A 25,423-nucleotide genomic window follows, 5' to 3' on the forward strand; every position below is an offset into this window, starting at 1 on the left:
GTTCCTCTATTTCATTCTGAAATGTCGTCAAACACGTATTACCCTTAAGCCCTGATACTGCTGTGGTGATTAAAGAGTTAATGCTGTGTGGACTTTATTGAACATATTCCACGACAACTATGCTCCAATGTTGCGAAAACATATAAGACTGTCCTCCAGCTTTGTAGGGGAAGAGGTGAGTAACTCATCGGAGCAACAAAGTGTCCCGGGAGTTAAGGCCCGGGCATGTAAAGGTAAGCACAGTGAGGGAAGGAGGGGACATTTTTATTGGGGATCCTGGAGAGGCTTCACCATCAGATGATTTGGGAGCAGAGTCAAAAAAGAGGGGTATGCCAGACAGACACGGGGGAGAAGGTGCAGGTGCAGGACACGGCAGCCATGTAGGCAGGAGAGCCCGACCTCCTTCGGAAACAGCAGACAGTGTGGCTGGCTGGAGTGTGGAGGCAGGGCTGGCAAGAGAAAACACTGGAGGAGCAAGGACTGGCTCCTTCCTGGGGGCCTTGGATGCCTTTATGGAGTTTGGGCTTCTCCTTAAGATGATGCGGAATCGGAAAATTTACACGAGAGGAAACATGATTAGATTCAGATTTTGAGCACTTACTCGGGGAGCCAGTGGAAGATGGACCCATGGAGTAGACTCAAGGCAGGCAGGGGACCAGCCAGAGCCACTGCTGTCAACCCCGCCAGAAAGGATACGGGCCAGATTTCTTGGGATGAAAAGAACACTGTGGAGGACACTGGGACACATGGACAGATTTATCGTGAAGGTTATGACACTTAAATTAGGCACAGTCCCTTTCCAAGGCCCTGGTGGGGTGCGTACCTAGCAGTGTGTTCACAGGGACATGGTACTTCCTAAATTTCCAAAGTCAGACATTTTTGTATTTTTTCTTAGAAAGACCCTTCTAAAATAAGATACACCCCTGCCAAGAAGATTATTCAGACATTAGGAGACTGAGGTTCAGAGAGGTTAGATGACAATGACATTGGAGCGGGTCAGGGACAGAGAAGCTGAGAGAAGCTGGACAGACAACACAGAAATGTGGCCTTTTTTTTAAACTAAATGTTCTGTGGTATGTCATGGAGATCAAAGTGAAGGTCACTTCGCTCAAAGTGAAGATCAAACGGGGACAAGGTCTGGAAAAGACTGTTCCTGTGAAAACAGCCCCTTTCTCCATCAGGGGCGCGTTCCTCCCACCTCTGCCCTGCGTAACAGTCAAGGATTTTGTTCTCGGTGTTAAACAAACCCCACAACACAAATCCTCGCAGACCTCATTCGACAGGAGGTGTTCAAAGGTTTACGTTCATCATGGTAAAGCCAAGGGCAACTTCGTAAATTTCTGGGGGGGTTGTGTGTGAATCTATTACACGTAGGGATAAGCTGCAAGAAAGAGATCCTACAGTGTGGTCCTTTCAATTCAGGTGTTTCATTGTCTAAATGAACTGGGGGTTGGGGGAGGAGATGTGTGGCCATGTGGTGAGGTAGAAACAACACTGGATGGGGTATCAGAATACTTGAATTCATAAACTCTGTAGTCCTGGAGAACAAATCTCTGAACCTTTCAAGACCTTGGTTTCTTCTTGAGTCAAATGAGGGTTGAATTTGACACTCTAGAAAGTCTGCTCTTATTCTAAGAATCTAAGTTGCATGTAAGTCAAATCTGATTTAATATTCACCCAAGGAGCTTCACTTTTTACCAGACTGTTTCCTAAAGGAGTTACACCTATACTTGGCTTTATCAGAATATTCAATATGCCATTCGCATACCGCCTCTCAAAGGAAATCTAACAGTCAGCAATCCTGCTCTCATGTCCTGAAATACAAAATGATTGAAGCTTGAAGTTCCTCGGCCAGCTGTCTCCTTCCTCTTCCATCGCCTCCTCCTCTAGTGATTGATTGCTAAGGCCTCTTCTATTTTTCATAGATGTTGACAAGTCGGGTTCTCAAGAATAAAGTTTAGAAGGAGGAGAATGAATTGAATTATCCCATTCCTCCTACCCCCATATTTCTAAGAGCTCATCTGAATGCTGAAACTTTTAAAAGAGCAACGGATGATCATAGAACCAACTGGCCCATTTTACACAGAGCACTGGCTCTGCATTAGGGAAGGCTCTTGGCCAAGCTGAACCTTCTACACCAAGCAATTAAAAATGAGTTCCTTGCTAGTTAAAATGTCACAGCACGATAGTGCTTTAATGTGATTGCCTGGGTAAGGAGAGAAAATTTCACGGCAGATTTTTGCAACACGGCGTTTTAAGAGTATTTCTATGCAAATAATATAGAGCATCCATAATTTACTAACACTCTTCACTCGGGTCAGGATTCTGACGTTTAGATACAGTTTATTCTCTTGCCCGTGCCCACCATGAAGGCAGCATGTACACACTGCTAAACCCTGCAGAACAAGAGCTTGTAATCTCTGGAACATTCTTGGCAAGTTTAAAAGGAAACCTACTGCCTTCCTTGTCTTTTCGGTCTTTCTTCCCCAAATCTGTCAGTCCTTCCTGAGTACACCTCCCAAATAAACTACTTGTACTCAAAATCTTATCTCTGGGTCAACCTCTTGGATACCCCAAACCAAGATCCAACACATGGCTCCCATAACCACTATATGTTCTGAGCTTATAAGATCTTGGAACTGAAAGGCATCTCACAGTCCTATTAGACAATCCTGACAGGTTTGATTTTCATGTGGAAAAACCGAAACCAGACAGGCTGACCCCGAGGTCACATAAGCAGTTAATGGCAAAGAGCAAATACCTTGAGTCTCCCAGGATTCTACTTGGAGAGTAGAACTTAAACCTGGTTAAGGACCCAGGACATGTTTGAACTGAACCACTGCTTTTAGCAGATGCATGTCATGGGGTTTGAACTGAAGAACAGGAAAGGTCCATGGTGGTACACTGACTGTAAGAGAATAAAAAGTTAAGAGGAGGACCTATTCTGTGAAGGTGGCAGGAGTTATAGAGAAAGGTATTATTACTCCTGTCAAGGAGAGAAGGAAGCACACAGGAAAATCTTCATTAAAGGATCACCTCCATCCTCGTCAACTCCCGAACTCTTAGCGTTCAGTATTCTGAATGTGTATTTCAAAATGTGGTAAGGTTTCCCACCTTTCCAAGAACAACCCCTCAGAGCCCCAGAGCCTTGGATAATAACAGGTAAGTCTCTTTCTCTACACTGTGCTTTTGGTCAGCAAAGTCAAGGCCGTCTCACGGCCCCCGGTTTTGCTCTTTATCTTCTGTTTGGCCCTTGACTTCGACAATTTCAGCTGTTGCTGTAGGATGTAAACCTAGAGGGAAACAGACACCTACACACCACAGAACTTAAAAAAAAAAAAAAGACCCTATCCTATTTAAACAATGTCTTATGAAGCACACAGTCACCTTAAATGACAGTGTGGAAGAGAAAGCATGCCTTGAAACAGTTTATGAGCAACATAAATATTATTTGACATGTGTGTTTGTTCTCATTTGTCCAAACATCCACATTCCTCTGGCATGAAATCTCTCTGAGGGCTTGACATACTAAAGTAACCCTGTAATTTATCAACTAAAAATGACACCTTCAAAGGAAAGTAGTATTCGTGATGGCACCTCATCAAGCTTTTTTTCTCTTTATTTTATTCCTCTAAAGTCTCAAGAGACAAACTGGAGACCAATAATTAGCATTATTTAAGTCTTCACTTTGGTTCTTAAGACTAAACAGAAACTTTTGAGTTTATGTTCAAGGACAAAATATGGACGATTACATTTATTCAGAGACTCCTTTCAAACAGATTTCTAGAGCAGGGGTGTGCTGGGTAGAGTAATGCACCTCCCCAGTGATGTCCACATTCTGGTCCCCCAACCTGTGACTATGTTACCTTACAGGGTAGAAGGGACTCTGCAGGTATGATTAAATTTGGGCTCTTGAGATGAAGAGATTACCCTGGATTATCCAGATAGACCAATGTAGTCACAGGGGTCCTTCTAAGAGGGAGGCAGGAGGGTCAGGTCAGAGAGGAAAGAGATGTGCTGACAGAAGCAGAAGTTGCAGGAATCCCATTGCAAAGAAAGAACCAGAGCTAAGGAACGCGGGTGGCCTCCAGAAGCTGGAAAAGGCAAGGAAACGGATTCTCCCCTAGAGCCTCGAGAAAGAACCACCGCTGCCTTTATCCCGGTGAGACTGCTTTTGGTCTTCTGACCTCCAGAATTGGAAAGAATAAATCCGCGTTGTTCTAAGCCACTAAATTTGTGGTCATTTGTTAATAAAGTAGCGACAGAAAACTAATACAAGGGCATGTCAGAGTATTAATGCTGAGCAACCTACCAAGTGGTTTAAGCCCAGGCTGGGCACGCAGATCCACCCAATCTCAGGGCAGCGGGGTGGAGCAGAAAGAGCAGAGCCTTAGCTCAGTCAGACGTCCCTTGAGTTCTCCTGGCTCTGCCACTTACTGCCTGTGTGCTTTGGGGCAAGTCACTTAGCCTCCCTGAGCCTACATATGAGAGCTGTCTCACAGGTAAAGCAGTGGTTGTCTGTATTTCAGATCTGGTAGAATTACATCTCTATAGCAACAGCAATAAATCATCCAGCGAGAGTAAAGGTACCAGTATGCTGCTGTGAGGCTTAAATGAGAGGATGTGTAGCAGGTGCCTACGCAGTGTTTATCACACAGCAGATGCTCAGCGGAGGCCAGTTCTCTTTACCTCACCCCAGCCTTGCACAGCAAGGGGTGCGCCATCCCAGGGGGGTGTTTTCTAAAATGCAGGTGCATGAGTCTACATGGTCAGTACCTTCCTGCCTCAACCGGGAAAACATCCAAACTCCTTAGCAGGGTTTCTGAGATGCCTTTTTATTTTAACAGCGTTATTCAGATATAATTTACACACCCTAAAATCCACACATTTTAATTGTACAATTCGATGAATTTTAGTATATTTACAGAGTTGTACAACCATCACCAGAATCTAAGTTTTGAACATTTCCAACATCCTAAAAGGAAAACAAGTTCCCATCTACCATCGCTCCTGAGTCTCACACTAGACCTGCACAACTACTAACCTGGGTTCCCTCAGACGGATTCCAGATGTGGTGTGCCCTTGCTTCTAGAAGAAAATTTCACTATTTAAGCAAACTGACACCCATGAGCTTACTAGCTATCACTTCAAAATTCTACACTAGCTTTTTTCAAAAACGACAAACAGGATCTACCTGAAAGTATTCCTGAAGGGGAGTGGGTTTTATTGGTTAGAACTTTCAGGATTACAAGGAACTGGCACTTAAAGGGTGCATTTTCAAATTATGATTTTCCAAGAATGTACCACTTTAGATGCTCCCCTCCTCACTCTTCCTCCCCAATCCCTACTCCCAAACTCTCGTCTCAGTGGTGAGAGGACCCAGGGTTTCAGAGGTGAATATAGACGGACACAAAGTCCCTGGAGAGGGCATCAGCTTCCAAGTGCATGTAGGGTGGTTCCCAGCCCCCTCTCTCCCCTCCTCCCCACGCTGGTGTCTTCAGGAATCTGAGGGCCAGATCCATGTCACTTTGCTCACCCCAGGCTTCTAGGTGGTCTTCTGTATAGTTGCTGGGTGGGCCTGGCTAACGTCGTCATGATGGGAATGGGTTCCTTGGGGATGAGTTTGGACAGGAAGTTTCTGACTGAGGCAGTAGGGGATGTGGACAGCCACAGGGCAGCCAAGCCTAAATCTGTGAGGAAATCTGACGTCTAAGTGCTGATGAGGAGAAAGGTAAAGTACGATGTGCAAAGAGGCCAAGAGATGAGTTCCAGGCCCTGGAAACTTAGGAGCTCCAGGCTGGCACTGGGAGAAGATGAACTCAGAGAAGAAACAAGGGGAAGGGATCCCAACTATGTCCTCCCGCGCTGGCTGGTTTGTGTTGCTCACGCTGCTACATGAGTGCACTAAGTCCACTCCAAGGGCCAGGGCAGAGCACACAGGAGCTCAAAACAGTGGGCGGGCTGCACTGAAGACCAAGAAGCACCCCTCATGACCGTCCTGGCCGTGTCCGTCCTACTACCATCATTACGGTACAGTTTCAATTCATGGAGACGTGGGTAAGAAGACAACTTCTGCAATGCTGATTACTTTTGTCAGTCTCAGATTCATGCCCACGAACTACCCATAGCATAAAGTGAGGAACATTTATATGTCATCCAAAATCTTAATTCCTTACAGCCTGTCATCATAATACCACTGGCAAAAAATGGGGTGGGAGGAGATGGCTTTTGGACGGATTAATCTAACTTCTAAAATATGCTGGGCACTAAAGTCCCCTTCTTTGGGGTTTAATGTTTAGATAACTTGATACAGTTATTAGACAAAGTGGGTCTGTATCCATCTACCAGAATAAACAGGGATACATTTTTCTCCCTGTCTTGCCATAGTTTCATTACCAGAAATGAGCAGAGACCTTAAAAAGTAACTGCAACTGTTGGCTAATTATTGGGGGAGAGAGAAGTTCAACTTCAACTTGGCTACAATTGGAATAATTGTATTTGGCAGGCATTCTCTAATGTTTAAGTGTACAACATTTAATTATTCAACCACAGACAGCACATTCAGCTACTTATGGGTGCACTTTGCAAGTGACTCATCCAAAAAGGTCCACTGGGATGCAGTTATAAGCACAATCAGATGTTCCACAGAAGTAAGATTACATTTATTTTATGCTGGAGACAAGTGGATTGAAACAGTTTGACATTGTTAAAGCAAATTTTTCTCTTCATTGTTTGTGTGTGTGTGTGTGTAGGGTTCTGAGTTCTCAAATATGTGTCTAAGTACTTGAGCATTTTAAACATCTTTTGTTGGCACGTCAATGTTGGCTGTACTCATAATTCTATCTGTAGCTCACCTATAAGAGTAAATAGGGAGGTTCTCTGTAGAGGAGAGAATATGAAACAGGGTGCTAAATTTTCACAGCTGAATTTCAACTCTGCAGTCAGCAGGTCAGGAATCTAAAGCATCTGGCTCTTTCTTTTATCAGCAACATAGAAATAGGCACTTAAGGGCTCTTTTTACAAAAGTATAAATTCACTGCAATCTAATACTCACCAAATACTGGGGCGAGACATCTGACTTTGAGAGAAGCTGCCTAGAAATATTAACTCTGCTTTTCCAGGTCAGAGCTTCTCAATGCTGGCTGCATATTAGGTTCACCTGGGGTGCTTTAAAAATACCTATGCCCAAGCCCTACCCTGAACATTTGACTTAGAACTTTTGTAAAGGCTTCCCAAGGTCGTGAACTACTATTCTAGAACCTTGCTTCTCCCAGTGTGGATCGTGGACCAACATCATCTCCTGGGAGACTCAGAAATGAAGTACCTTAAGCCTTACTCGAGACCTGCTGAATCAGCAGCTGCTACTAACAAAATTAACAGGTGGTTCTAATGCATTTGAAAGTTCGAGAGCCACTTTGTTTTTAAAAGGTTTTATAAGCTCTTTGTGCTGTCAGATCATCACAAAGCAGCGCACCAGCAGACCTCTCTGAAGAAACGCCTTCATTGAGCTCCAGCCTCATGATCTGCCTGAAGATCAGTACAGTCCATCAGGATCAACTTACAATTCTCATTAAAGACATTTTCTCCATTATATACCCAATATTCCTTAAGCAAGAATTCATGCAACAAAAGTCCTCTTACATTTTAATGACAGAAAACACTCACGTCATCAGATGAATTAGTTCCTACTTTTATATAATTGTAAAGCCTGCAGATAGTCTAATTCATGAAAGTCTCTAAAAATCATAGGTGTTCTATATACACTGGCTTCATGGTACTCCCGTTTCCTAAACTAATTCTTTGTAGAGGCCCCAGAGTTACATAATCATTCTAATAATTCTGTAAACTATTTCATTTCTTTGGCCATGAATAATGATCCATAGGAATTTTGAAAGATGGTATCCTTGTAAAATCGAGACACAAGTAACCATTAGAGGAAGCACCTGGAATGGGCTCCACTTACACCTGTGCTTTAATGCCCATCTCCCTGCCACTCAGCTGCCAGCCAGTGATGAGAACTGGAAAGAAGGTAGGGTAACGGGTCTGCAAGCAGGAGGACCAGGACAGCAGCATCACCTGGGAACTGGTTAGAAATACAAGCTCTCGGGTCACACCCAGACCTGCTCAATCAGAAACTCTAGGGGTGGAGCTTAGCAACACATATTTTAATAAGACTGTCAGTGATTCTGATGTATGTATAGTTTGAGAATCACTGGGAGCAGTAGGTGTGAGGTGGGCTCAGAGATTTTCCATGTCTAACAACTTCCTCGGGTGAAACTGATCAGGAAACTTACTTTAAAAACCACCGATGAAGACCAATGAGAGAGAGAAAGCAGCACGAACATTATTTTATTTAAAGCCATTTTAGGAGACTTTCTAAAAAAATTCTGAGAGTTTTAGTTTATTTTTTTAAAAAACTCAAAAACAAAGAGAAAAAAAATTTTTTTCCTATTCCTGGAGTCAGTGGCTCCTTTGAAGCCGCTGTTTTCTAAGCTCATTTATGAAATTCCACCTTAGGTTTGTAAGGGCTAGGATGTTACCATTAAAATTTCGGTAGAGGAGTTATCTCCTGAATTACTAGTTAGCAAACAAACTATGGTGAGAGGGATATGAAATCTCATGAAAGAGAATGAGTTTGAGTGAGAATCATGGAAGCCAGTGGTCACCCTCCCCTTGGGTTATCCTCCCCAAAGGATTTCTATAATTCTAGTGAGTGGAACCAACACACAGCACAGATTCCCCAAAGGCAGTATGAAATTGGCTCTGCCAGACTTGGAAATCTCAGGACCCAGGGCTCTGCCCCCACAACCAGATCCAAAACCTCTGTGCAGGCATCTGCTAGCTCTTGGCAAAAGAGGGCTTCCTGTTTCCAAGATAATGTTTTAAAATGGCTCATAAAAGGTTTCTTGGATATAACCAGTCCTTGCAAAGCAATATTTTGATGATTAAACTATAAATAAATCAGAAACATATGGAGCTAATTTCCCCTGGGTTTGGCAAAACACACTTTGGAATTTATTCTGTCCAGAATATTTGAAGGATGGTTTCAAGTGTTTGTTGACTCAAACATGGCTTCATTTTCCCCAGTTCCCTTTCATGCCATGGCTGCTGAAGAGGACAAAGATTCCTTAAGGTTTCTTTGTCTTTGCCTTTGTTCCTAAATTACCAGGTCTCTGTACAAATGCAGAATTTACTCACCTAAGCGTCACAGTTGACTGAGTATATAGTCCAGTTGCCAGCAGCACTGAAACTCTCTCTTCTGGTTTCAGAACAGTTCAAGAGGTTTCTTTTTAACTTACAAAGGGAAGGTTTCAGACTTGGGTTATTTCAAAGAATAGAAACTCCCTTGTAGGTGAACTCCTTCCCACTTAACTACAGAGATTTCAGGCTAACTGTTCTTGCAACCTCTGGCCTTTGAGCTCTGTGGGCAGAAGCGTTTTTGTGGAGTTCACAGCTCCGGAGAGCACCTTCCGTGTGGCCAGAAACAATGTTCAGCTTCCGGACATTTGGGGGGGTCATATGAGAAAGAAAGAAGGAACCAAAGATTCTGACAGGAGTTTTTCCCCTATTATCCACTGTTAACATGTTTTTGAATGTAATAAATGGCTCTGGCACTTTTTAGATGAAACACCCTCTGTTTTGGGAACTCATTCCATCCCCAGGCACAGTCCTACTAGGAGTGCTGTGAAAACAACACTTAACACCTAAATGTTGGGGGAATATATAATTTCTTAATATCCCAGGGACATGGGCAAATAAGTCTCAGTGATACAGATTTGGGAAACTTAATGGGACACTTTATATCTTTTAAAAAAGTTGAAAGGTAATTGATATCCAAGATGAAAAGCAAAACAAGGACCATGTCATTTTATGCCAAGTTATCCAAATCTCATATACAAATAGCATAATCATGTTTCCTCTATTAATGAGAACACCTGTAAATAAACCATAACACTACTAATGTGAAATGAAAGAAAAATTAGAAGAATAATTCTTCTTTTTTAAATGGAAAATAATTGACTTATATTAGCTTCAGGTATACAACATGATTGAGTATTTTTATACATTACAAAATAATCACCATGCTAAGCCTAGTTACCACATGTCACCATGCAAAATTATTACACACTCACTGACTATATTCCCCGTGCTGTACACTTCACCTCCATGACTCACTTATTTTGTAACTGGAAGTTTGCACCTCTTAATCTCCCTTACCTAGTTCACTCATCACCCTATGCCCTGCCCCTCTGGTAACCACCAGTTTGTTTTCTGTATCTACGAGTCTTCTGTTTTGTCCTGTTTGTTCATTTGTCTTGTTTTTTAGATCCCACATATAAGTGAAATCATAGGATATTTGTTTTTCTCTGCCTGACTTATTTCACTTGGCATAATACCCTCTAGATCTACCCATGTTGTTACAGATGGCACTATTTCATTCTTTATTTATGGCTGAGTAATACTCAGAGAATAATTCTTCTTAAGCAACATGTATTACATTTTAGGAAACCTTAAAATGTTCAAACGTTTTTAACAATACAACATAATATAAAATGTAAGGTGTCCAATTTCTGCAGCAACCAAATCACTTTACCCCTTTGCAACATTAAAAAAGAAAAAGAAAGAAACCTAAAAGCTAGAAGAGAAGAATAGTATTATTGTAGAAGAGAAGAATTTGAGTAAAAACATGAAAGTAGGAAATATGCAGTGTAAAGAGAGAATATTGGAAAAAACAAAATTAAAAAGAAGAAACTAGAGAACAAGATAGGGTAGTATTAACACTAATGCTTCTCTTCTTCCAAGATCTCAACTTCCAAAATTTCTCTCTGTTTGTTACAACTTCTAGGGTCACTCTGCCTGAGTTTGAATTCCCTGTTCTGTTGTCTATAAGCAGGGTGTCCTTAAGCACCTTACTTTACTTCTTTGAGCTTCACTCGTCTCATCTGTAAAATGGGCATGAATAGTCCCTGTCTCATGGGGCTGTTGTGAGGATTAAATGAGATCATTAAGCTAAAGACTCTTAACAGTACCTAGAATATAGCGACTGCTCCAAAAGTAACTGGCATTTATGTTCTCAAGCCCCAGTCCCTAATCGCAGTTGACCTTGCTGCATAACCTCCCTGCAGCCTTCCTTTCTCAGGCCCTCCTGATTCCAAGAGGTTATCACCTCCGCCAGACTTCAGACTCCTCTTGGACCTCTCCTTCCTCTTTGCCCTCCCAGTGCAATCAGTGGCCAAGTCCTGTCGATTCTGTTTCTTAAACCGTTTGTAATTTACCTTGTCCCCTCCATCCTTCATTGCTCCCACCCGGTCCAGGCCCTTGTTATGTCATTACAAATGTATATATCACATGATGACATTCCTATCAGGTATACTGGGTTTGCGACTGCTGTGTGGCCTCAGGCAAGGTCCTCATCTCTTCCAGTCCCAGCTTACTTCTCTGTGAAAAAGAGATTACCAATACATTCTTGATATTCACAGTAGCCTTGTTCTACGAAGTCACTGTGAATACTGAATTAGTGAACACTGAACCATGTTCTTAGGGGAAATGGCTAGGTTCCTGTGAGCCTCTGGTCACAGTATTTTCAACAATTGATCAATTTATTCCTTGTCTTATGTGTGCTTCTGTTTAAAGGCACCTTATTTAGAATACATTGTTGATCCATTAACCTTGAACTCATGTCCAACAGCACTATGAAAGCATGCCTAACACACAGAACTTCTCCATTAAGCACATTACAGCCTTCCTACACTTAGGAACACTAGACCGCACATCAGCACCACACCTGGGGACCATTTTAAACAGCAAGATTGCCAACAAAAAGCAAAAAAAAAAAAAAAAAAAAAAGTGAAAAATGTGAAACTAAATAGGCCACAAGGATGACACCCGTTTACATTATGAGCTGAAACAAGAAGACAGAGCATCACCTTCCTTAATTTCACTGGGAAAGTACACACGGGGCAACTCTGCACATGTCCACAGATGACTGTGAAAACACCATGAGCACTGGTTTGGGGGTTACAAAGAAATGTCAGCAAGTAAGTGCATTTGCAAATACAGCGTCTGCACCTAATGAGGACTGGCTGTATTCGTACCTGCCTTGAGGTTTGCTGAGCAGATGAAAGGAGATAATCTAAAGAAAACGCTCAGCAACGATGGAGCACTCAATAAGTGAGAGCTGTTTATGACCGTTATCATTACTGCTAAACACTATTACGTCCTCCGCTGCTCGAACAGCGGTGTAACTGATGGATGCACTCACCATCCCTCTCCATTCACCCCACCCCACACATGGTTTTAAGCTCTGACGATGTCATTCTCCACTTGATACTCAAGTGCTTTCCAAGGTTTCTGCAACTGGTTGCCTGCTTCACCCTCTTCCCCCAGCAGAACTGGCCTGGCCGCCTTGCCTCATCTACAATTCAGGTGTGCCTTCCTCTATGGTTTTGCTTCCTGCTTAGTCCCTCTCCTCTGCTGGCAATGTCCCCTGCCTCCCCCTACTCAGATCCCTCCCCCCTCTACCTCTTCACCCGTCATACAGAAATATTCAGCTCTCAGGACTCTTGTTAGAAACATTTCCAAAGCCTCTTCTAGCTGGAATTAATATTTCCCTCTTCTCAACCTCGATAACCATTTTTTTTCCATTCTCGTGAAGCTGTCATTCTCTATACTTTGTTAACTCTTTTATGGACAGTTTTATTTCTCTAAAGAAATATGGGCAAATTGGATTCATCTCTTTATCCTGCAAAACCGTGCATAACACCTTGCGTTAGGTTCAGTAGACAGTGCTTACTGATTAAATACAATTAACAGCAACAACAAAAATTCCAAGGTAGTTATTTTTTATGTTGTGCTTTCATCAAACACATTTTCATTTGAGAAATGCTATATATTAACAAACCAACTTAAATAAGAGTTCCTAATTTGTGTTCCTAATTTATAGGAAAGCCAAAGAGAACCAACACTGGTTGCCTTAAAGTCTGATGGCTTATTCCTGAGTCTGGGCCCCTTATTCTCTTTAGCCTTTAGGTCCTTTTCCTGGCAAGTCCTGAGCCTTAAAATTAGGGCTAAATAATGCAGGCACTGAAATATTCTGAATTACACCATGGTTCCTCTCAACAGCCCCTTCCCAATAACCCAAACAGGAGCACTTGACACTTGGAGAGAACACTGCGTCCCAACGGACTGAAGGTTGGGTAAACTGATTTAGTGCACGAACCCATTCCTTCCCCTGCCGCCAGAACGGATCCTGGTAGAAAGGGAAAAGTGTGTACTAGTGATGAAGTGTTCTCTTGTTTGTGCTGAAACAGCACCAGAAAGGATCAGGAGGTATGATCATGACCTTGGGGAACTGACTCTTTCCTCCTGGGCAATGGAAGCACATTTTATTTTTAAGGAAAAAGGATACCATGGGAGTATTTCACAAGTTACTAAATAGGTGCTTCTTTGTTGCTCCCAGTATATTTTTTTCACCATCATCAGTTGTTTAAAAAGGAAAATCAAGGTATGTGCCTTGTTTGCATGATTTTCCCACATGTCCTGTGTGGATCTAGCACCCACATTGCTAACAGGGACCTGGGATGTGCTGGACCAGCACGTGTAAATGGTCCACCTACAGGGGCAGCTGAGATTGGGGAGGGGAGAGGAAGGCAGGGGGCACACCCCTCCTTATCCGTATCCCCCTGGGAATCCCTGTCATCACTTTCTCCGTCATGCCTTTTCATGCCTGTGAACTTCAACTAGGCATCAGTTCCCTTCCTCACTTGCCACATGTGTGGGGACATCTCAGCCGTGAGCTGGGCCCCCATCTCCTTCCCTGAAATCAAAGATCTGAAATTTAGAAAGAAAGCGATGTGTAAATATCACTTACAAATCATCTTCCTCTCTAATCACAAATTCTGTTTCAGGAATAAATAAAGGTGTGTGTGTGTATTTCAGGTTACCATGTCACTGAATAGCATGGTTCATAGTGAATGGGAACTGGGAAAGTTAGGGACTGACTGAGGAAACAGTGAAAAGTATGCATGACCACACCAAACAGCAGGAACCCAGATGATGGAACCAATCTTAATCTTCCTTTAAGAGACAGAATATTGAGAGGATGTGGGAAACTAGCCCATGAAATGTCATAATCCTTTTGATCTCAAAGGAGCCTCTAATCTCAAACAACATTAAATCCCTCCTCCAAGAACAGCTGTCACCATAGAGATGCGACCTTGCTGGGGACAGTCTGCTAGTTCTCTGACAGAATGCCAGGTGGAAGTGAAAAACACAAGGTCTTCACTTTCCCTCTTAGTTGAAATATGCCAGGAAGGCAAGTTTCTCTTGAATCTTGGGCCACATCTATCAGGCTACCTTCCATGGCACGGTCTCCCTACAGCAATTTGGAGATACCATTTTCCTCTCTAGAGGTAACATTTTCTTTTATAAATTCCTAGACCAAGGATATACCTTTTAACTAGAGATGTCATAGGATGAATAGTATTTTCCCAAAATTCATATGTTGACACCCTAACCCACCCAGTACCTCTGAATGTGACTATATTTGGAGATAGGGCCTAGAAAGAGGTAATCAAAACTAAACGAGGTCCTGTGGGGTGGGGTCCAAATCCAATAGGACTGGTGTCCTTACGGGAAGAGGAAAAGACATGGGGCTGTGCACACACGGAGGAAAGGCCATATGAGGACACAGGGAGAAGGTGGCTATTCTCAAGCCAAGGAGAGAGGCCTCAGCAGAAATCATCTCTGCCAACATCTTGATCTTGGCCTTCCAGCCCCCAGAGCTGTGAGAAGATAAATTTCTGTTGTTTAAGCCACCCAGCTAGTGGTATTTTGTTATGGAAGCCCTAGCATACAAATATAAAAGTTAATGGTTATTCATCAGCTATTTCTTCTTCTGCGTTATTAAGAAGAAAATTCTGTTTCTTTATAACATACATATTCTTTTTTTGGTCAAATTTCTTTAATTCTATACAGTTACTAACACCTGCCTGATAGACTCAGGTGGAGTTCAAGTTCCCAGTGTGGACAAGAGGAATACTGGTCACCTCTCCAGTCTTGATACCTGTTCCTCAGCTCATCTGTTACTGTCAGTAGCCTTGGGTGCAGGGGCAGGAATTATTTTTATAATTTTATAAAAGAAGAGATAGATTCAACTGAATGATTTACCCGGGGTATAGGACTGAACTTATAACCAGGTCTTTCAATCCCATTCTCTCTGCTATTTCTCCCATGTTCCAGCACCTCCCCTCTTTTCCTTAGCATTATAATATTTCCAAGTGTGGGGTGTTTTTACATGTCAAAATTTGGGGGGGGGTTGTTGTTATTTTTAAATCTAGCATCTTATTTTTCTGTAATTCTGTTTGATTTTTTTTTTCTGTTTCTATTAATTTTAGACTTTGGTGTTGCCTTTTGTGGTAGATTTTTTAGAAGAAGTCATCCTACACTATTCTCCACTCTGCCATTTTATGACCAATCCCAAGTCAGGGTTTTTATTTAGTTAGTTTCCTAGGGAAGCCCAGGCTATACCTGGAAGACCTTTCATGAAATCACTTCTTTTAACCCCTTTCTTGTACCAGTGGATTCTGAATTTTATCAGAAACTGAATACACATGAGATGTAAAAGTAAAGGGCTTTTGACATCTTTACCCTTCAGATTAATTATGTGACTCTCTTTGGACTTCACAGTGTATAATGGGGAGTTTGCTTTATGGGAGGCATTAAATCCCTACGTTAGAAGTCTGCGAAGAGAAAATAGAAACACAGTGTTTCATGCAATTTCAAGAGTACTGTCATTAAATAATTTTTCATGTTTTTCAATTTAAAAAAAAAAAAGAAAGAAGGGGCTAGACAAAGGTAGCAGATTCTGTGTTGTCCCCAGGAGAGACTTGGAGAGCTGCTTTTTTTAAGGTGTTTGTTTTTTTTTTAGTTTAATTTTTTTTCTATTTTGGGGGAGGAGTAATTAGGTTTATTTGTTTATTTATTTTTAGAGGCAGTACTGGGGATTGAACCCAGAACCTCGTGTATGCTAGGCATTTGCTCTACCACTTGAGCTATTCCAGTGGAGACTTGGAATTGGGCGTTCACGGTCACCACCACCCATTGGTATGAGCCAACCAAGTAGTCAACACCTGTAAGGGTCCTCCACCCAGCAAGTCCAGGAGGAAAGAAAGGCAGAGCCACAGCTAATAGTAGGGCTGAAGCAGGGGAAGCCAAGCCTGTGGCACCAAACTACACCCCTGGGAAGGTGTCAGAGGCTCTTCAGAGACAGGAGCTACTCTGCCCTTGTTGGACCACCCCCGATGTGGACCCTCCACAGTACCATCAGGAGTGGTAAGATCCGGGGGCAGGGTACAGAGTCTGGAGGCAAATCTTCCCTCTCTGGTTCTGCCACTGATGTCCTGTGTGCCTTAAGCCAGTTCAACGGATTCTTCTGTGCAAAACATGGGGATAGCGATGCCTCCTTATATAGAGAAACAGACAGGCCAGTGACTTAATTCCAGAACAGTCTGATGCTCATGAACCTTGATCTAAGGTTGTACAATATATTCTTTATCTCTGGCATATTAAAAGGTACACTCAGTGATAACGGTAGTAACAGCAGACACTGTCTGTTAGGTACTAACAGTTCCACACACTGTCCTAGGTGCTGTTCTAGTCACATATTATTTTATTTACTCCCATGCAACCTCCAAGGCAAGTACTGTCACTATCCAATTTTACAGAGGAAGAAACAGCCTTAGGCCAAGAAACTTGCCCAGTGTCAGTCACTGAATAGGTGGCAGAGTTGGAATGCAAACAAGTCAGTCTGAACACAAAAAAAGTACGCTTTTAACAAAAGCATCTGTATTTCTATGAGGGCTGAATTTTCCAGAGCTACCCTATTGCACACCTTCTGACCAGCTGTCCCATAAAGTGTTGAACTGTCCCAGAAATGGACATCTGAACTACAACTTGGCATCTGAACTGCATTTCCCAGACTGTCCCTCACACTGAAAGTAACACAACAGTCCTTTGTAAGAACACAAGTCCTGGTTCTTGGTGTGAAAAATGGGGGCACCACAATTTAGGCAGATTGCCAAATTTTAGAGAATTAGCAAGAAAATGCACTCAAACTATTCAGAGCATCATGTTCTGATCTGTGAGCTGGAAGGCAGTGCTGATTTCTTGTGGTGTCTGAAGGTCATCCTTATGAATTTCCATCCTTATTTTATTATTGAAGTGCAGAAATGCAGGTTTCCAGCAAGTTTCAACCCATGCAAATCTGGATAGAAGGAACTCACTGTGCTGACATAAATTATTTAAGCAGTACTTCTTGAGGGACCACCATGGCTTGCACAAGATGCTTGATGAGCTGTTTTCTTATATTATGAATATTTATAATATTTTCCCATTGATATTTCAAAAGTGGGCTTTAATTAGAAACCTCATTATGCCATGCCTTCTGGGTTTGTTGTCATTGTTTAGTTTTATTTGTTGAGCATCAGAAGATGGGGGTGTTAGGGCCACAACAGAGAGATGACTCTAGAAATTCATCATCACCTAAGTCATTTCAATTTCCCAATGTGGTCCATGGTCTCAAAGATTCAAGAGCCACTGATTCAAGATCATTTTTATTCTAGCACCCAAATATCCTCTTACAGTGATAACTGTATCACTCTAAAGAGTTGTTAATATTAGACACATTCAAATTATATAATTTGCCCAAAACTGGGAGCAGGATGGGGAAGGGGGGAAGGGCAGCAGAAACTTGAAAATGTCTTCATAGGCATCATTCTAAGCACATTTTCCCTTTGGTTCTAACATCACCATATTTTGTTTACAGGACCTCATGTGGCCAGAAGGAATAGCTATTAGAAATGAACTCTTCCAGACTCAGGTCTTTTCTAGTTCTCAGGGTCTCTAGGAGTCAGTGGGGAAAAAAAAGACTCCATTGTAGCACTTCTTATTCATGCCCCATGAGCTGTCATTGGTTGTCTTATTGATTTTTATATCCACGCTGCAAACCTCAAAATGGCACAGCCTGAGACAGGATGCCCCCAAATCTACTCCTTTACTAACTCTTTTATTTTGCCAGTCATCTTTCTCCCTGATCCTTGATAACAGCTCCCAGCACCCACCTTCTCCAAATTAACAATTGCCTATGCCAGGTGGATTTCTCCTTTCCTATCTCTTTTTTCCCCCTTATTTTTATTATTTTTTTTGAAATATAGTCAATTTACAATGTTGTGTTAGTCTCCGGTGTACAGCATGGTGATTCACACACGTATATATTCTTTTTCAGTAGAGGTTACTACAAGATATTGAATACAGTTCCCAGTAGGCGGGGGTAGGGATGAACTGGGAGTTTGGGATTTGCAGGTACTAACTACTACATGTAAAACAGATAAACGACAAGGTCCTTTCCTGTCTCTTTAAGTCAGAAACTTCCTGAGATTCCTAAGTGCTGGCTGCCTCAGCAAGCATCCAAGACTCCCGGCAAGTCTCCATTGCAGGGAGATTTGCAAGTGAATCTCCCCGATCTGAAAAACAGCACGGCTTCCTAACGAATCTCTGACTTCCAGGCATCTACAACAGCACCAGGGGGTTCCAAGACATCCAGCGAACCAAGTCCGAGGACTGAAAGACCAAACCAACTCATATTGGCAGCTCTGAAAAGAGAAAATTCCCTAAACTGAACAAAACGTAAAGCCACTACAAGATCCAACTAACAAACACACAAAAAGCAATGAAATTATTTAAGACTCAAATGCCTACCTCACAGATTTCCCAAAGCGCTTTGCTCACACGTGTATTGTCCTCTGCCTCTGCTCGCTGGCTCTCCAAAAGAAGCTGTGCGTTCCTACACTGAGCAACAGTCTCCTCAAGTGTCAGGCTCTGAAATACACACGCTACACACGCCCAGACAGCCTCTCGGTGCCAGGCAGCCCCTTCTCCTTCTTCCCAGCCCCGGGCCAGCCGGTGCCAATTCCCTGACTACGACCAATTCCTCCCCGGGATGGAGCCGGGGAGGGGAAAAGATCAGACAGGGGTTGCAGACAGATCCAACTCACCACGGACTGAGTGGCCACCCATTCACGCAGGAAGGGTCCATCTTATCCCTTTTCTAACCTTAAAACCCTTCCACAGAGAGTTTCTCCAGCCTGGTTCAGATCCCAGAACAAGTAGGCAGACTCCTCCTGGCGTTCCCTGCTCGCACCCAGTCCACTCCCGGGGCGGCAGCCCCCAGCCGCTGGGACGCGATAGCTTCTTACCTTCACAAAGCCCTGGCTCTTAAAAGCCTGGCTGGAGTCTCCAAGGAGTCCTGTGCTTTCCTTGACATTGGAGGTAACCAGTTTCAGAAGCAGGGAACATTTCGAAATGAAACAGAAAGTAACCCGGTGATCCAGACCAGACCCCCGACCTGCACTGGGCTCTCCGCAGCCTCTGTGAGTCCTTGGGACTCAGCCAGCCAGCCCAGCTGTTTCAGCCTGGAGAGAATTCAGAGGAAACTGCAGCTTGGAAGTCTGGAACTCACGGCCTGGGCTTTGCTTTTTTTTGTTGTTTTTTTTCTTTCTGAGTATTTGTTGAGCTTTTTAACATGCAGTTTGTTTCCTTCTGCAGGGAATTACTCAGTGAGCCTGTCACCTGACTCCCAGCAGCTCCATTATATAATTCAAACTGTGCTGTTTGCGTTCTGATCAGAAAATCAGAAACTCCCTGACCCCTCATCTGTCTCCCCTCCTCCTCCCCCCCCCCCCGGAGTGGAGGGAGAGACACTCCAAACACCAGACAACGACAATGAACCTTTCTTGAAACTTCAGGGGAGTGGCTGCATTTTTGCAGTGTATTTCTATCTCTCTTTGGCTTGATTCTTCTTGGGCAGAGGACCTCTTAAATACAAATGCTGAGTTAGCAGGGATTTCTCAAGATGTAACATCTCAAGGTGTAACTGTAGCAGCTTCTTTGATTTTCATTTAGGGCGACTGTCTGTAGATTAAATAAATCAGTGAATGGATTTGCAAATGACAGAGCGCATCATCAGTTGAAAAGCCTCGTGAAGATTTATCACACCTGTGCAAATCAAATCCAAAAGCTAGAATGTTTATTACTCTAGTCACAATATCTAAGTTCTGTGAAATGCCAAAGGGGTAGGTTGGATCGAGGAGTCTTTAGCCAATCCCCTCCCCTGCCCTTGACAATCATAAACCCTCCTCCAGCCACCTCAAATAAGCACAGTATCCAACTGAAAACTGCATGCTTGCTATGCAAACACCTCAATGTCTAAAACGCAGCCTCCACTACCAACCATGTGGAAATCCTTATGGCCCATCTATACGGATATTTTGAAGCCAGCACTGGCTTGAGGTGAAGGAACTAAGAATCACTTTAGTCTGTTCCAATTTTCCTTTCTCAGCATCTCTCATCTCTGTCTGGATGATGTATATTGAGGGACAAGTATGTTAAAATAGAATTGACCCAGGAATGAGAAGATCTTCGAGAAACTTAACTGGCATAAATGAGCACAACACTTAATGCATCATGAAATGACTGACATAAAAAACTCCAACCTGTTTGCTTTTTCCATGTGAAAGCTGGGATGAACTCTCTGCAGCAGGGGCTCTGGACTCCCAGGCTTGTCCCAGACAGTGGAGACTTGTTGCTGAATATGGGAAATACCCCAAAAGGGCAGTTACAGGCTAGGGGAACAAGGCTGACGTTGGTCACCTGCTTTTGGTTTTTCCTGGTCTGATCTCTTTTCTCCCTGCTGCATTCCCTCACCCGTAGTCACCGAAGGAAACCTCTTGTCCTTTCTGCCTGCCTCCAGCATTGCACTAACAATAGTAGATACCATTACTATATTAAACTGGGTGACATTAGACTGACACTGCACCCTAAGAATAACTTGCAAAATACTCCGTAGCTATCTATCCACGTGTCCCTCTAAAGTGGGCACGGGATAGTTATTCCTCTCCTCATACAGACCCAAGGCAGCCAGTGACAGAGGTGGCAATTAGAAATCAAGTTTCCTACACTCAGAGCTCTGTTTTGCAAAGGAAGACCCAGATATACATGAAAAGAAATATAAATATGTAAATCTGAATGACTGATTGATGTCTGTTTATATCTCTCCCTCCAGGTGTGGTAAATACAAGGCGTTGCAGCAGTTGCTATGGTAACTACTTTTTTCTTAAAGAGCATAAGGATACCTAGTGAAATATTAGAAAACATCAGGTGGTGAGACCCTCCCCAGCAACGGGAAGAAAACCAATAATACAAAATACACCCTTGGTCTAGTTGTTCAATATTGATGCTGCAAAAATCGAATTTCCCAGACCAGTGCTGTCCAACAAAAGTACAACGTGAGCCACATATATAATTTAAAACTTCCTCGTTGTTGCATTAAAAAAGAAAAAAAACTAGTGAAATTAATTTTGGTAATATATTTTATTGGATCCAATATATTCAAAATATTATTTTGACATGTAGTATATAAAATTATTAAGAGTATTTTATATTCTTTTCTTCATACTAAATCTTTGAAATCTGATATGAATTATATATATTTTACACTCACATCACATCTTAAATAAGAGTAGCTCTATTTCAAGTGTTCAGAAACTACCTGTGACTAGTAGTCACCATATTAGACAGTCCAGCCTCAGAGTATTATTAGTTATTTTTGGCTTGACATCTGTTCTTTGAGTACACGTTTGTCTGTCCCTCCTTGGAACTTTTAGAAAAATGAATTGCATTCATTTGGTTCTGACTTTATGGCATAATTTAAGTGGTGTTCTCTTGAGTGGAGCAAGAAAATATCAAATAAGCTCGGAATTGAAATGGTATTAAAAATTCAGCCTCTTTCATGCTACCAGAGGATCATGAAGATTAAAAAAAAAACACCTCAGGTTTATAAAAAGTTCCTTCCTTGGGTTGCCTAAACGACCAAGTTAGAGACCTCAGAGTCATGCTTGACTGTACTTTCTACCTGCCCACTCTCTCTGCCCTCTCCTCACAGCCTCTCCCAATAGACCACTTAGTCTTTACAAGTCTACCTGTTGCCTCTGCTGAAGTCTGGGGTCCTCCGCTATAACCCAGATGATCTCAAGAACCCCTACGTGGTCTCCCTGCCTCCATCCTCTACCCACTCAATTTCATTTTCTTTCCTGCCTTAAGCATGGAGCATGTGTTGAAAGCAAACATTTAATCACGCAGCTTCTTCTCAGCTTAAAGCCTTTAATAGCAGGGTGCTACCTTTCAAATAAAATCCATACTCCTTGGTACCATACACTAGGCAATCAGCAACTGGCCTTCAGGGAACATTCTGGCCCATCTCCTGGCTACACTGTCTTTGATTTTACCCTTGTCTACATTTTCGACTGTGCCATGATTTCCATGACTCCATGCTGTTTACAGTCTGTTCCCTCTGCCTGTAACGTCCTTCCTTAAAATGCCTTCCCCTCACCAAACAGCAAAATCCTTCCAGCCTAGCTCCAATATCTACTGTAGCATTTCTTGATCTTGCAGTCAAAGTAACAGTTCCCTCATCTGTGTTATCATGCCACTCTTACGAATCAATGTTACAACATTTATCACATTCCATGATAGTTGCACGATACGTTAGCCAAGGATTTCTTCAAGAAGGGGAACCACATGCCGTTTACCTTTGAATTCACCTTGGGGATAATAGCATCTCAATAAGCGCCTAAGGAATTCCAATACGCTTTTCTTTCCATTCCTCTTTCTCCTTGTTGTCGAACTGCCTGGTACATCATCACCATCATCGCCACCATTACGTAGCAGCCAATGTTTATTAGCACTTCTATGAACCAGACACTACGTCAAGCATTTTACATACATTTCATTTAATTCCAACAACAAATCCACAAGGTGGGGACTTAGCCTCAATTTTTAATAGTTGTGGTACCCTGAATGCCACTTCATTCTTTCAACGGACGTCTTGATGTCATTATGACAAGCAGGTATGCAGGTAGGCTTCTGAAGAATGCAAGATCACACAGTTGTTTGTTAACTTATTTGTTAACAGGCTAGTGTGTGTGTCTTTTGTTTTACGCTCTGAGTGTCTCCATCTCTTTAATGCTTCCAATTCTTAGTGGGCTGGGAAAACAGAAAACCAGACTTAATAGTATTTTGTGCAGAGTAAGAATTGGTGGCTTTGAGTAAGGGCACGAGAAACTCTGCTCCACGGAACATCACAGGATGTAACATTGAGTGTTGTTGCTCAGAGGCATTTTTGACTTTACATCTGGCTCTCTAGCTGTTTCTACACAATCCGGCTCAGTAGTGCTTTAAACAGTGCAGGGAACAAGCCCAAATGCTGGTGAGAAACTCTCTTTCATTGCTCGGGGGAATGCAAAATGGCACCACCACTTTGGAAGAGTCTGGTGGTTTCTTACAAAACTAAACATACTCTTGCCTAACAATCCAGCAACTGCACTCCTTGGCACTTACCTAAGTGGACTGAAGATGTACATCCACATAAAAACCTGCACCTGGATGTTTAGAGTAACTTTATTCACAACTGCCAAAATCTGAAAGCAAACAAGATGTCCTTCAGGAGGTGAATGAATAAATAAACTGGTGCATCCAGGCAGTGGAATATTATTCCGTGCTGAAAAGAATGAGTTATGAAGCCATGAAAAGACATGGAGGAACCTTGCATGTCTACTACTAAGTGAAAGAAGTCAATCTGAAAAGGTTCCATACTGCACAATTCCAACTCTATGACATTCTGAGAAAGGCAAAACTATGATGGCAGTAAAAAGATCAGGAGGTACCAGGGGTTGGGGGACAAGAGGGATGAATAATGTGGAGCACAGAGAGATTTTTAGGGCAGTGAGACTACTCTGTATGAGACTATAATGGTGGATGCTTGTCATTATACATTTGTCCCAACCCATAGAATGTACAGCACCAACAGTGACACCTTATGTAAACTAGGGACTTTGGGTGGTGAAGATGTGTCAGTGCAGTTGCGGTAACTGTGGATGTAGATTCATCAGCTGTAACACATGTAGCGCTCTGGTGCCTGATGCTGACCAGGCGGAGGTCAGTGCAGGCCTAGGGGTGGAGGATATATGGGAACTCTCTGTACTTTCTGCTCAATTTTGCTCTGAGCCTAAAATTGCTCTAAAAACTAGCCTATTTTTTAAAAAAGGAAGGACCAGAGAATGGCTTGCCCGTGGGTGCCCAGGGATTGGCCTCTGACATGATGTACAAGTTGTTTTCCTGCTAGGTTGTCAGTCGCTTCAGTTTATTAATTGCTTTCTCTACTTTGTTTCCACACCAGCACTAAATAAATGGCAGTGCCTGTACACAAGGACTAATAAATTCTTGTTTAAATGAAATGAAGGAAAAACACACTTAATGCTTCAGATAATAAGTACATATTTCCACCCACAGAAACAGCATAATAGCCTTAGTGTCAACAACAACAGCAAAAACTCTTACTGAGGCAGTTTCTGGAGACTCTGGAGCCTGGGACAGACTCAGACTTGGAGGAAGGGTCATGTTAAGAGGCCTGGCTCTAGGCTAAAAGGGTGACTGAGCTGGGAAAATTTAACTCGTCCTTTGACTGAATCCTGGCAGTGCTCTCTGTGCCCTTGGGGACCAGCGCTTGATCACTACCTAATAGATTTACAATGCACTGCCCAGAGCAGGGCTATCTCTGCTGGCAAAGTACTTGCCCCCATGAGCCTCAGTTTCCTCATCTGTAAACAGGGCTGGAGGATATAGTGGGTTATTCTGGGTGTTCACGAGATCATGTCTATAATCCCTCTGACACAGAGTGACAGTGTCAATTGATGGAAAATGTTTATTCTTAGTATTACATACTGTTAGATGTTTCATAATAATAAAGCATCAGAGATGGGCTTGGGGAGCTCAAACAACGGCGGTGCCAGTGTGCACTCTTCTTCTACTGTTTCACCACATCTTCTTTCTACTCAATTTGCTATTGGCACATATTACAATGATGAATTTATTGACTTCCATAACCTCTGCCTTCCTTCCTTCCTGTCTTCCCTCCTTTTCTTCTTTTTTTCCATCCCTCCCTTCCTTATTTCCCTTCTTCTTCCCTCCATCTTCTCTTTTTCTCTCCCTTTCCATTTATTATTTTTAAAATGAGTTTATTTTGTCCCTTGCTATTCTTGGCCAACTAACTAAGACTCTTTGTATCGAGATCTTCTTGCCAAAGCCACATTAAGCTCCCCAGGTTGCTAAACTTAGACCAGCCTGTTTCTGCTCTCTCGGAAGGCTTGCAATATGAAAAACAAGCGAGGTATGAGGTCAAAGGATTCTTGTTCAGAGCAAAGGGGGCTGCTTCACACAGAGCTTCCCAGAAGGAAGGCAGAGCCTGACAGGAAGAAGATCTGAGGCCTCGGGCATAACCTATATGAGAGCAGTTAATACTTCACTCCCTGCC

At 42.7% G+C, this 25,423-nt stretch overlaps 1 protein-coding gene across 5 annotated transcripts in view; it reads right to left on the minus strand.

Moving 5' to 3' along the window:
- Window positions 1-25,423, minus strand: part of PHACTR1 (phosphatase and actin regulator 1) — a 466,583-nt gene that overhangs the window by 225,436 nt on the left and 215,724 nt on the right. The window contains exon 1 of one of the 5 annotated variants that reach the window (XM_072945666.1): window positions 19,254-19,495. The exons of 3 other annotated variants lie outside the window; for them this stretch is intronic. The gene's annotated coding sequence lies outside the window, so the exon portion shown is untranslated. Of the gene's footprint in view, window positions 1-18,756; window positions 18,893-19,253; window positions 19,496-25,423 lie in introns of those variants that run through there. One more of the 5 variants, XM_072945668.1, reaches the window with a different exon arrangement.

The sequence above is a fragment of the Vicugna pacos genome, chromosome 20, assembly GCF_048564905.1.
Source record: "Vicugna pacos chromosome 20, VicPac4, whole genome shotgun sequence".
In the NCBI taxonomy this organism is placed as follows: Eukaryota; Metazoa; Chordata; class Mammalia; order Artiodactyla; family Camelidae; genus Vicugna; species Vicugna pacos.